Raw genomic sequence first — 12,643 nt, 5'->3', positions numbered from 1 at the left:
AAAGGGGGTTAGGCTACTTTTCTTTTTTTTCCCCCACTGTTTTTAAAGTACTGCAGATGGGCTTTTATTTTAAAAATCGCTTTTTAATAAAAGGTGGTTTTATGCTACAGTTTCAAATTCATCTATAATTGAATGAATTACATAAACCCTAAAGTAGAATATTTTCTACTTTCTGCTCTTCCCATCACTTTGCTATCCAGTTTTCCTCACAGCAATGGATCTTTTGTATTGCTTCTCAGAAATTTTGAAATGGATCAGATGCAACATTAATAAACTGTGCTGGTGGATGGGAACAGCTAAGAGCAATTACTCCCTTGGAAACAAGGGGAGAGGTGCAGACCTGTTGGGGCATAGGACACATTACATCTTAACCCTTTTAAACATGAAGAAGAAAGCAGTCAGCTTTTCATATCAGTTATCAGAAAAAGCCTAATAGCCAACCTCAAAATGACAAAAAACAACAACCAAAAAATCTATGCTAAGTAATTGTTATTTGCTCACAACATTTCTAAAGCAGAACATCAGCTACCTCTTAAAATCCTCCAGAAAACAGCAGTAAAAGCAGTGGAGGAGGCTGGGTTCTACATTAACCCAATCCATCATGAATAGGTGTTGGGAAATAAAGATTATTTAGAATACAAGATGCTGGAATAAAAGATATTTGCACACAGGCTGCAGTGTTTATTGTACCTCTGTCCTCTCTATAATACCCCTGGTTTTCTTTCTGATGCCTTTCAGTACCCCAGCCTCAGAAGGTGATGTATCATCTGGTTCCCATTAATAAGAGGTGCTGTTTCTCTCTTGAAAAGGGTTCTTTAAATCCTCCTGTTTTTCTGGAATTCTTCAGCTCCAAGTTGAGCCAGAGGCAGAGCCAGGCAGTGCTGGCAGTGGTGTTCAGCAGCTGTGTAGAGTCTGCAAAAGGATGGCTATTCTAGAACCAACCTTGCCACCTTATCTGTAGACTCTTGGGGCAAAAAATACTGTGCAGCATTCAAAAATATCCAGTGAACAGGCTGATACAAGGTATTTATAAATGAAAAAGGTGCAGGAACAAGCCTGTCTCACCAGCCTGTTGTTGACTGCCCAGCTGTGGTATGAGAGAAGGACACACAACTCCCACAGCACAATTCAGGAGCACCAACACATCAGAAAATGGCAACTGCTAAATAACATTTTCCTTTGCATCACTATCAAGTCATTTGTAAAGGGCTATTTCTGCCCAAGCTGCATATAAATTGCACGTTGTTAGTGGATTGATGCTCTCTGGCTTCATCTGCACAGTGCTTCGTGCCAAAACCCACGAGACTGCAGGACCTCAGTCGTAAAGAAGAAAATAATCAATAAGCCTGGGCAGCTTGTGATGCTTAGTGACAGGTTTTCACTGCCTATATGGCTGTATTTTAATTTAGACAAAAATAGTCAACACTGCACTTGCATGCAAAAAGAAGTCATCTGCTTCTTATCTAATGTGTAATTCAATAATTCCTATAATTGATCTTCATTGACAGTTTTTGCAAGCTCACTCACCCACACTGCACATATTGTGCTTCCTGACATAATTCCCAACATAGGCAATGATATTTCAACAGAGGAAGCTTGTTAAATCAGGTCAAACAAAATAAAGAATCAGAATGTGCTACAAGTCCCTGCAGTTGTCTGTCTTTCTACCATTCCCCCCACTTCCAAAAAAAAACAAAAGCCAAAAAATAAAAGAATCCCAGCTACTGGCAGTTTTGCAATGGGCTAAAAATACAAAACTCAGCTTTGTTAAATGTTGATAGGCTTCCGAGTTGAAATACATCATCATTATCTCCCTAGATGCTGGACTATTACTGTTGATCAGATATAACTGCCAGTCTTTTATTGCTTCCACAAGGTTTAATTTTCCCTGGAAGTGCCATATATATTCTAATGACCTGCTGAATTAAAAGGATTCTAAATCGGTTCCCAATTGATGAGATGGTATTTCTGAGATCAGCCAATAAAGGGCATTTTCTCTCATAGACAAAGGAACACAAAAATTCTGGAGGTGATAATGGGTCTTCAGGTGTCTGAAAGAGTGGTACCTAATTTCAGAGAAACACAAACAATAGATGCATTTTCCATTTACAGTGATTGTAAATAAAGAGGAACATTATGTTTCTGTTTTATAAACACGATCACTTGCCTACTCAGCGTTCTCCAACTATATCAAACTACTGTTATTCTTCAAAGAATTGAGATACAGGAAGAGTTTAACAGACTAACAACTAAGAGATACAGTTAATGGAAGCATGTTAGAATACTAGACACGAAAGGCTGGAGGATCATTTCCAGAGCATATGCTGGCACAGGAGAACCCCATTTTAATTTTCTATAAATACAACTCCAGCTTTTAAAACAAAACATTATTGGAAGCACAGCGCAAGGCACTTTTCCAAAGATGTAGATTCCTTTATTCCAGATTCTCTTTCCAGCTCTAAGCCCTCATTCTATAGCAGTTGAGAAATGATTCCCATAAATCACCTCCTTCACCCAGAAGCCTTTTCCCCAGTCGGCTGGGGGTGGGGTCTTAGTCTGACTCCCGGCTGTGCTGCTGAATGATTTTCCAATTTCTGGTGGCTTTAGCACTTCAGGTTAGTTATGCTGCACATTATTGAGCTGCTAAGTCATCAGGAGAAAAAGGGAAGCAACCAAGGGTGACGCATGTGCAGACACAATCAAAATCAAAGTAGCCTGCTCTTACCACAGCAAGGTCCAGGGAGGCTCCTGCACAGGGCGGGGGTGTTGATGTGCCCCGAAGAGTAACACAATATTTCCTGAGCTCTGCAGACGTATCATGCTATGTGAAAGCATCTTCTTTTTCCCACTGAGTAAGTTCTGAAACATTAAGCAAACAAAAACACTTGAAGGGCAAACCCATAAATATTTCAGTTGGTTGTATATAGGTTACTCCTTTGGAGTTAAACACTGGAGTAAAACTGACACAGTGTGTATCTTACATGTCACAGACACTGAACAACACAAAACTGATCCAGGGAATAGCAAGGATTCCAAGCTATGGGCCAGACTGTGGCACAGGAAGCCATACAGCCTCTTTGGGGAGGATATTCAATAATGGAATGTTTGGAAGGTAGTTGCTTCCTTTCCTTTTGGTCTTCACTAAAATTTCTTTACTTAAATGTAAATTTGGGGAAGCAATATTCATCTATGTGATGTCCTTAAATCAAAACAGTAAGGGAAAATATAAAAATTAATTAAATTCTTTACATAAGGCTACATCTAACGCTGACCTAAAAGAGGCAAAAAATTTATTTATTTAAACTAAGATATAATTTTAATAGTAAAGTGTTGCTGAAAGAATCCAGATACCCAAATATGTGGCCAGCTAACCCACAGGACTGAAATCACGTGTGAGATGACTTCTGATGAGTCTTCCCTTCCTGCCTAACAAGGCTGATTTCATGTGATTCAAAAGATTGTGCCAGGCAAGAGTCTGGAAGCTTTATAAAATAACCTGATCTCCAAGAGAGAGGAGAATCACAGAGCAAAGGGCATTCAGCCAAACCCAGCTCTGCTGGAAAGCCTGAGTTGCTGTGGAGCTTTATCACAGTCTCTGCACACAGGATGAAAGGCCATCAGGTCAGCAAAATATGCACCCGATCTCTCCATCCCCTACAACAGCATGTCAAGCACTCATCGATCCCAGGGAATTATGTTTGGCTTCATTTTTGTCACGACTCTCGTTTGTCCTGTTGCAGGTCACACTGCCTTCACACACCCCATGGGAGAAGTTTGCTGTGAACTCACGCCGAGGCTGCGCTAAACGTTCATAAATGTCATTTCTGATGTGACTGAGCTCACCAGGCCTCTGCAGGCATGGAATGCTGTACAGCAAAATGTAAAAATGGGAAATGAGAATAGAAGACACTTTGTTAAGGTAATGCTCGTATCTGAATTTCACCCCAATATAGATCATGTGTGGGTGAATATTAGATTTAAACAGTTAACTGAATGCTGAATATTTTAGTGACAAATGTGGTCTATGCACTTCCTAAAGTGTCTAGAAGTATGCAAAGCAATAACATGGGAAAGGGAGGATAGAAAGAGAAAGGAAACTTTTAATCTTAAGGTTTATTTTTAGGTGATACATTGAATGAAGGTTTGGCTTTTCCATAGAACACCCACACCCATGCAGCAGAGCAAAGATTCTGATGAATGTGATACCCAGAGTATCACAGCTTTCTTCATGACTGCTTTTTTCATATAATGTAGTTAGTTAATTAGATCTCCTCTGATCAATCATTGAATTACTGCTTCAAAAGGCATTATGATATGATGAGAGTGCCTCGCAGCAGTTAAACACTTTGATTTTTCTGTCCTAACACATTTACAGCTGGTGTCAACTAGGTCCTCCCAGCAGGAATAAAGAAATACTTTTTTAAATTACAAGCACAATTTATCTCACAATTTATCTCACAATTTAAAAGCTGACCAATAAATTTACTGTAATATGGATTCATTCTCCCCATTGCTCCTTTCTGGTACTTAAGAACAGTCTCTTTCATGTTTTCCATGTGCCTTATGTTTTGATCTCAAGTTCTCTGGAGCTGTGACCTTCTTTCTTGCTCATGTTCTATTCAGCTCTTTTATACCATCACCGTCCCACATCTGTGACTTCAGCTGTGTCACCGCATCTCCTTCCTTGATCCTCAGAAGTCCCTCTCAAAAACCAAAGCAGTGTAGTCACTACAAGAAGATATTGACAGGAACTCTTTTGTTTTCCTTTTGTGACGGCTCTTGAAGAGAAATTGTAATCTAAGGGTCACAACTTCAACAAGAGATTTGCATGACTTAGAATTGGGGGCTGTTGGCAAGTTACTGCCTTGGCTTCTCTTCATCCCTCTGTGAAAGAGCAACAGGGATTACAGGACAGTGTTACCCCAAGACTTCCCTTGTTACAGTTTGGACTGCTTGGAAAGTCCAGGAAGGGGTGATGTGTAGGTTAGGGAAAGGTCTGGGTTTGCAGCCTCTCCAAAAGCAGGTGCCACTTCACATGTGTAACATTCGGGGATCTTTGCACGGTGCTGTGCAGAGGAGTTGTTGTGCTTGCACTACAGCAGGCAAATAAAAAAGCTCTCAAAGTTTTGCTTCTGTTAGTGATGCAAGCCCCCAAATGGGGAGAAAAGAGGCATTGGTTTTCTGAGCAGTATAAATGATGGAAAATAATTTACTTTATAATCCTAAAGAAATACATTTGCCCGATGAAAGAGAGCTGAACTGTTCTGCTGTTGCCTTTCCAGCAGTATAGTGCAGTTTGCAGGTAATTAAACAACAGAAACCAATACCCATAATTCAACTGTATGTCTTAGCTATTATTTGGCAATTTTTTTTCTTTTGGAAACTCTTATACATAATATGTGCTTAAAATGGAAATTACTCATAGCAAGTTTTATTTCATTGTGAATTGTTCTCATACAGCAATATGTAACCACATTTGTAAAGAACCCAAATCTTCTACTGCCAACTGAAGCTGTCCTGCACTCTTACAAAGTCTGCTATTTTGAATTTGAATGTGCTACCTGCTACGTGGGCAGCAGACCCCAGAGAGATGATATACCAGTCTGGCAGCTCTCCACTCTGTGAAGTGGAAGGGTTCTGACAAATTGAAGGGGATTTAGAAAGCAGCAACCAGAATGAGAAGACATAAGATTTCCATTTTTCTGGAGAGATTAAGACTTGGGTATTTTTATAGCAAGGTTGGTTACTGCTCTCAAATTAAACACCACTACTCAGGGAAATGTATTATCATCTGGAAACTCATTTCCTAGTACTTGCAGGTCTCCTCATGGCCAGGCCAGAAGAGGAAAGAGATTTCCAGGTGCCCTGCAGAGCTAAGACAAGAAGGGGTTCCTGCTCTGGACCCCCTGCAGAGCCCTTTTCCTGGGGCTCAGGGAGGCTGAATGTGGTCCCTGTCCTGTGGTATTCACAGACACCACTTCACCTTCCAAAAGAAAGGAATGGGCATTTTGAATAGAAGTCACTTGGACTTCTCTGACTTAAATATTCAGAAGTTTTGTTGCTTCTTTCACTCCTTTTTTAGTGTTGGTTTCTCTCTGAACACCTGTTTCAGTTGTTTCTCATGAGCTATTATTTAGTAAATACTACAAAGCAACGTAATATTTAATCAACATTAAGAAGCAACAGCTGGCTTTTCCAGCTGAAACTGATATGTGGAAGATGAAAACCAAGAATGTTTCCCAATATGATCCTGTTACCAGAACATACACTGGCAGGCATCTCACCTGCCTGCCCACAGCATCTGGATATCAAAAAGATCAGGCAGTTGACTTGGGGCTTAGGCTGAACGTGTGTAAGGGGACAACACTCTTTCTAGTAACTCAGCTGTTAAAAAGAAGTGGAAGAAATCACAGTTTGAAAGCATGAAAAAGAGGAAGGATGCTGGGGAATAGCACTGACTACCTCAAGCTAATGCAGGGCCCCTCATCCATGTAGAATGAGCTTCAGCTCACCAGGAGCAACTTAATTACTTCTGTTCAATGGTTTCCCACCCACATGTTTATCGAAGTTCGTGCCTTGGAAAGTGCTGAGGAAACAGCTCAGGGGATGAAAGGGGATTACTCTCATAGGTAATGGGTGCTGCAAAAGCTCCTTGTGAAAGCTTCTGTGCTGCACATATCCAGGGTGCCTCCACCTGGGCAGGATTGTCTGGCTCCTGATAATGTGACAGTTCAGGCTCTGAGACTTCTTCCAGTGCTTGGGATTAGTAAGTAAGGGGATTCCTTTGCACTGGTTGAAAGGCAAGTTTTGTTTGGGCAAAACACCCCAAACTAAAAATCCCTTAAAGCTGCACATTCCTTCACCTTAAGGCAAGAAAACAGCAAGAGGTGGAAAGGAAACTCTGTTAGACACACATCCTGTCTGAAATGTTTAAATGACTGAACAGGAGCAAGAGGTTCTTGCATCAGATTATCAATCTCTTGCAGTGTCCAGTCCTCCATAAATCTTGCTCTCAAAGGACAAATCCTTCCTGCCACAGTCACACACAGCAGTGACCACAGCACAGCCAGAGCAAGGTTTTTGAAGCTCATGAGCCCTGCAGGTGGAACACAGAAATGTTCTCGAAATCCAGCAAGGTTAGCTGGGGCATCACCTAAACACAGGCAGGAACAACCTCATCTTCAGCTGTGAGCATCCATTAACTACATATTCTCTAATGAGGGACAACAACTAAGCAGATCCTGCAAGGATACGAAGCTGGTGGTGTTTGCACCAAGGAGTTAACAGACCCTAAGGATTCGTAATTACACAAATAAATATATAGCTAATAAAAAAACCCTATTATCCTGTACTTTTTACTTTAAAATTTCTTGTGCCCAAGAAGTGAATCAGGTCTCTCTTCATATATTTTATAGAACATCAGTTTCCATAACAACATAATTGCTCAATGAAGCAAAAATACCTGGCAGAGTTGCCATTATCATGAAATAATTGACCACAACAGTGAGTGAAAGAGGCTGCATTAAACCCCACATTGCCATGTGTCAACATATTCAATTACAATCCAGTAATGCCAGATCAAGGAGCAGCATTCCTAACATGAGTCACTACAAATCACAGCATATCCCCAAGAAGCAGAGCAAGATAATAGCGAACAAATATTTTTCCCCACAACAAAGGACAAAGTCATGTCCAATCATTTAATGGTTGCAGAACTCCATGGCCAACACCATGACAGGCAATTTTAGGATCTGAGGGTTTGCTGTAAAGAAATACAGGCAAGAACATCTCTCTCACCTGGTATCTTCATATGAGCAAAGGTACAGGCTACTTTATATTTCTCAAAAGGGGTGTTTGTTCCACAAAGTCTTGTCAAGCATTGTCATGTGGTAAGATCCAAGAGAGAGTAGCTCACACCCACTGCTGAAAACACCTACTTCATTGAAAAACACAACCCTAGTCTGGATGTAGATCTACATCTCCCCATGGAGCCCTTACATCCTTACTCTTTCAGTGGGATGCAGAAGCTGCAAGTCCCAGAGCCAGGTTTGTGTGGAAGGGCTCAGACCCAACACCTCTCCCCACCGTGCACAGCCCCATCCCAGGTTGCTCTGGATCCTGTTGTGCTCATCATGCCCCCAGGACAGTTTTTGTTTCCCTACAGCTTGTCCATCTGAGAAACCCTGAAGCAATGATAAGTGGTGCTGCAGCAGCTCTGGGCAGCAATGTCTGTAACAGGATGCTGAAGGCACACACTGGCAATCCCTGCAGCTGCTGCAAGAGTATGAGCCATCCTGGGGGAAGTGTTGGAAGACTGTCGCTGCAAGGAGCCAGCTTGGATCCTGTGTCCAGAGTCTACCTGTAGCGTGGTAAGTCAAGAAAAAGCCCCAGGTACAAAGTAGCCTGTGTGTCAGGTGAGGGCCAGGTGTGAACCGAAGTTAAATTGCTGCTGTGGTACCCCAGACAGATCAAGCTGACCTTAAATATTGGCCACGCAACTGGTCCAGCTCCAGAGTAGTTCTGTTTGTTCCTAGCACTGACAGCTTTGTTCTGGAGAGGCTGTTCCAGCATATTTCCAAACTTTACACCTCAAAAAGACTAAAAGCTATGGTACAAAGTATTCACATCTCTAACTCACAGATGTCTCAGCATGATACTTCCGTGTTCCATATCACAAGTCAAAATTGTTTCCCTGTTCTTTTTCCTTTGCGCCCCTTGTTCCTTACACACAGGCAGGGTGAGCACAGCATGGTGTTGGCTCTGTCCTTGGGCACTCCTGAGTCACCCAGGCCATGCTTTGCACCTTAGCAGTCAATGAATGTTTCCACTGACTTCAATGTTATGAGTCACCTTGGTGGGTGAGTGCTCTTTCTGCTCTGATGTATTATTGATAACTCTGGAAAAAAACAAACTTGTCAGAAACTCTGTGGGGATATTGAGAAAAATCAGGATGTTCTTTTATTTTACTACATGTTGCTTGGCTAACACACTCATAACAGCTTTCTTTTCCCTTCTCTTTAATGAGAAATTTCTGTTCTTTTCTCCCTTATCAACTTTTGCAAATATACCTTCCCATCTTGTATTTCCTCTACCCAGCACCAGGGAAAACCGTGGCACACACGTACCACATAGCTTTGGACATTACAGAAGCAAAGAGGAAGAAAGGTCACACATGAGCCTTATCTCTGGCTTTGCAGTTCTGGCCTGATTTGAAAGCAAGACACATATGTCCTTTAATTATTCACTAGGGTAACAGCAAACTCTGAGGCTGCCTGTACCTATCACTGCCCATCTTGCAGCAGCAGGAGGCTGTGGCACACAAACACCTCAGCACAGAGGTCCCAAACAACCAGAAAAACTGAAACATTTGTCAGAAATAATGTGCAGTAAAGCAAAGAGAAAATAAGGCAATTAATCACTCAAAAAAAGGGGGGATGGGGGAAAAGGGGAGAGAGAGGGAGGGAGAGAGAGAGAGAGAGAGAGAGAGAGAGAGAGAGAGAGAGAGAGAGAATGGGAAAAGAAACCTGATAGCTTGTGCTGCCTCTCCTGGAAGTCTGTCAGCCCACTGACAGGAAGATTAAAGATGCTGATGGGAATTCCTTTCTCACCACAGGCAGCTTTAAAAGCACAGGACAATAATCTACTTTTACAGGTCTGGCTGTGGCTTTCCCACAACACATCTTTTTCCTCCCTTACTCTAAATAAAAAAGGATGATCCACTGCAGCTCAGCTTGTTTTCTGAGTGCTGCCTTCACAGCTGGGGTGAAGGTATTGATTGAAGCACTTGGACATGTATTGGATTTGCGACTTTTCTGATGTGTTAAAAATGTTTTGACCTGCTTAACTCATACAGTCCTACATGCTCCAGCATTTGTTAGTGTAACCACTAAAGGTCCAGACTCTCTGCCACACTTCCTTTGTGAAGAGACCAACCAGTGAAATTCCTGGAAGGCAGGATACAGATTTCAAAGCATTGGATTTAGCAATACACTTGACACTGGGCTTGAAGAGCCTGCACAGCTTAGAGTTCACCTCTCCTTGACCCTCTGGGAAGGACAATACACATTGCTGTACCCACAGCTTAAGCTGGATTGCTGGTTTCAGTGAATTGCTTTTTTAGGAACCTGTTTAGCAGAATGAATTGCACTGGTAGGTTGCTCTGAATGGCTTCTTGAGTTCTCCAGCCATCCCCATGGCTTATTTACTGAATGGGGTCATCCTGGGCTGAGGAAATGCAAGAAGGGGAAATTACTGACAAAGTCAGTGCTGTCCTTTTGCCCCATAAGGACAGAATTTTTGCTACCTGATTTTCTTATACAGATCTCTAAGTTTTTCATCTGAGCAAGAAAAGAATGATTGATCCTCTTACAGGCAATCTTACACCACTCTCTTATACCTATGCTTTATTTTCACCCTTGTTTCCCAATTCCACAGAAAAGGCCTTTATATATCCTGGACAAGGTGACATTTTTGTGTTCTGTGATGACATCACTTGTTCTCTGTGTGCTTGAGTCAGTCTGGTCTTTTTGCATTTTCAGAAAGGGTCATCCCTGTGGTGATTTCCAGGCTGAAGGATAAATTGTGCTTTACACACAGGAACATTCCGTGTTGCAAGAGCATCAAGTCTTGAAATGTTTGATCTAAATCTCCAGAAGAACTACTCACTAGTGAAGTTCTCAGTACCTGAGGAGTGATGTCTCACATCAGGCTTCAGCAGTGCAATTAAAAAACAGCAACCTCCTGTTTCACTTGTTTCATGTAACTAATTATTCTGTTTTCTGGGCTGAGGCTCTCCAAAGGACATAACCAAGCTTAGCAAGGGGAAGAAAAGCAGAAATGGGAGTCGAGTGTCCACTTATGGGCAGCAAGTATCCCAGCTCTCAGCTGAAATAAATTCTAGGATCCTAATAGATAATGTCACCATATGACTGTAAATAAACTCTATTATTATATTCTTTATAGTTTTTCATGGATATTCAAATAGGATAACACACACAAAATAAAATACTAGTAAAATAACAGACAAAGGAGTTTTAAAAAATAGTAACCTAATATATTTCTAAAAAGTCAAATCAATAATTAAATTCACAGGAAAATGGAAATCTTTACTATTTTTTTTAAGTGGAAGTCAATAACATGTGTTGTAAACAAAGCTTTAATCCAAGGTTACTCCAGATACACAGTAATGTTTTGCAGTCAATAGGCCCCAAAAGAGTATTAAGCTTCCATAGATGCCTGACTAAGATGATGACATATTTACAATACACACCACCGATTTATATGTGTTTTTTCCTCTCCATCCAAGCAATAGCTTTTCCTCATCCCTATCCTAACAGCTGCAGCTACGGGTTTTGCTTCAGGCTTTGTTTGGGGGATTAAAAGCATCTCAGTATAATCTCTTTTTGTTTTATACACTGAAGGAAGCATTAGAGATGAAAATTGATGCCACAATGGATTTCATTAATCACACCAGGAGGCTTGGTTTGCTGTAGTAGGCACTTCCAGCAGAAGGTGCTCACAATCAGCTTAAATATTAAACACCCTCCTGTGTTTAAATAGCGATGATCAAATCTGTGAAAGCACAGCTCCCATGGCAGGGCAGGGGTTCTTTCAAAAGGGCCAATGCTGTTCCAACCAGCTCACCTTATGGTGAATCCTTCTCTCCAGCAATGTAAGCATCAGTTGACTGCAAGGACAAAAGGACCAGAAAAATCAGTGCCCGGGGGAATTGCTATGAGATAAAGGAAGCATCACCTCTGGGTCACCAGCGCAAAAGAAACCACGATGGTCATAATGGCCAACAGTTACTACTGTGGGACGGGTGCTGGCAGCTTGGCACGAGGTACCAGGTGTCTGCCTGGCCCTCGGAGAGCAGGAGCTCCCATTACAAAAAGCACCCCAAATGTTAACTGATGCTGCCAAGAAAAGGGCCGAGAATAGACAGGTCCCGCTGGCCGGGCTGTTGGGGCGTATCCCCACGGAAGGCCAAGTCCCAGTGGCAGATGGCCAGAGGGAAGTTTGCATTCCCACAATTCATGTTCTAACTGTTACGAATAATCAGCAGCTCTCCAGGGCCCTGGGTCTGATGCGAGGCAGGAGCCAGCCCTGCTAGAAAACTGCATCAGTCACCAACTGTCCCAGCCAAAAGCATCCTTGGAGTGATGCATCAGGGCTGTTGCATACAGATGAATGTGGTCTGAGTATTCTGTAGAGGAAAGGAAAGAAAGCCCCATGGAAACAGAGTCTATAGAGAAAAGCTGTAACACTCATAATTCCTTTCTGCAGAATCCAGGAATCAAAAGCACAAGTTTCCTTAAAAATGTTTTTGTTCAATCACTATTAAAGTATCATTTGAAATTAGAGCATAATCAGAAATTGAGGGAATGGGGTCTCAGCAAACGTGGCAATATACAGTTTTATGCTGGCTTATACTGCCTCAGCCTCCGTCCCGTGGTGAGACAACAAAACCAAAATTGAAAACCCAACAAGTCCTGACCCCAGTAGAGAGAACAGTGCCCGGAAAATAATTGACTACAACTCCCAACGTTCACTAAGGGTACCTTTAGGACAAATGCTATCCGGGAATATCCCAAACAATCTGAAATTGAAAGCAAGCCCCGGTGGCTGTTGGAAGCTGTAGTCA

This window comes from Neopelma chrysocephalum, unplaced genomic scaffold (genome assembly GCF_003984885.1).
Source record: "Neopelma chrysocephalum unplaced genomic scaffold, ASM398488v2 Primary Assembly neopelma1_116, whole genome shotgun sequence".
Taxonomy (NCBI): Eukaryota; Metazoa; Chordata; class Aves; order Passeriformes; family Pipridae; genus Neopelma; species Neopelma chrysocephalum.
This window is presented reverse-complemented; position numbering follows the sequence as displayed.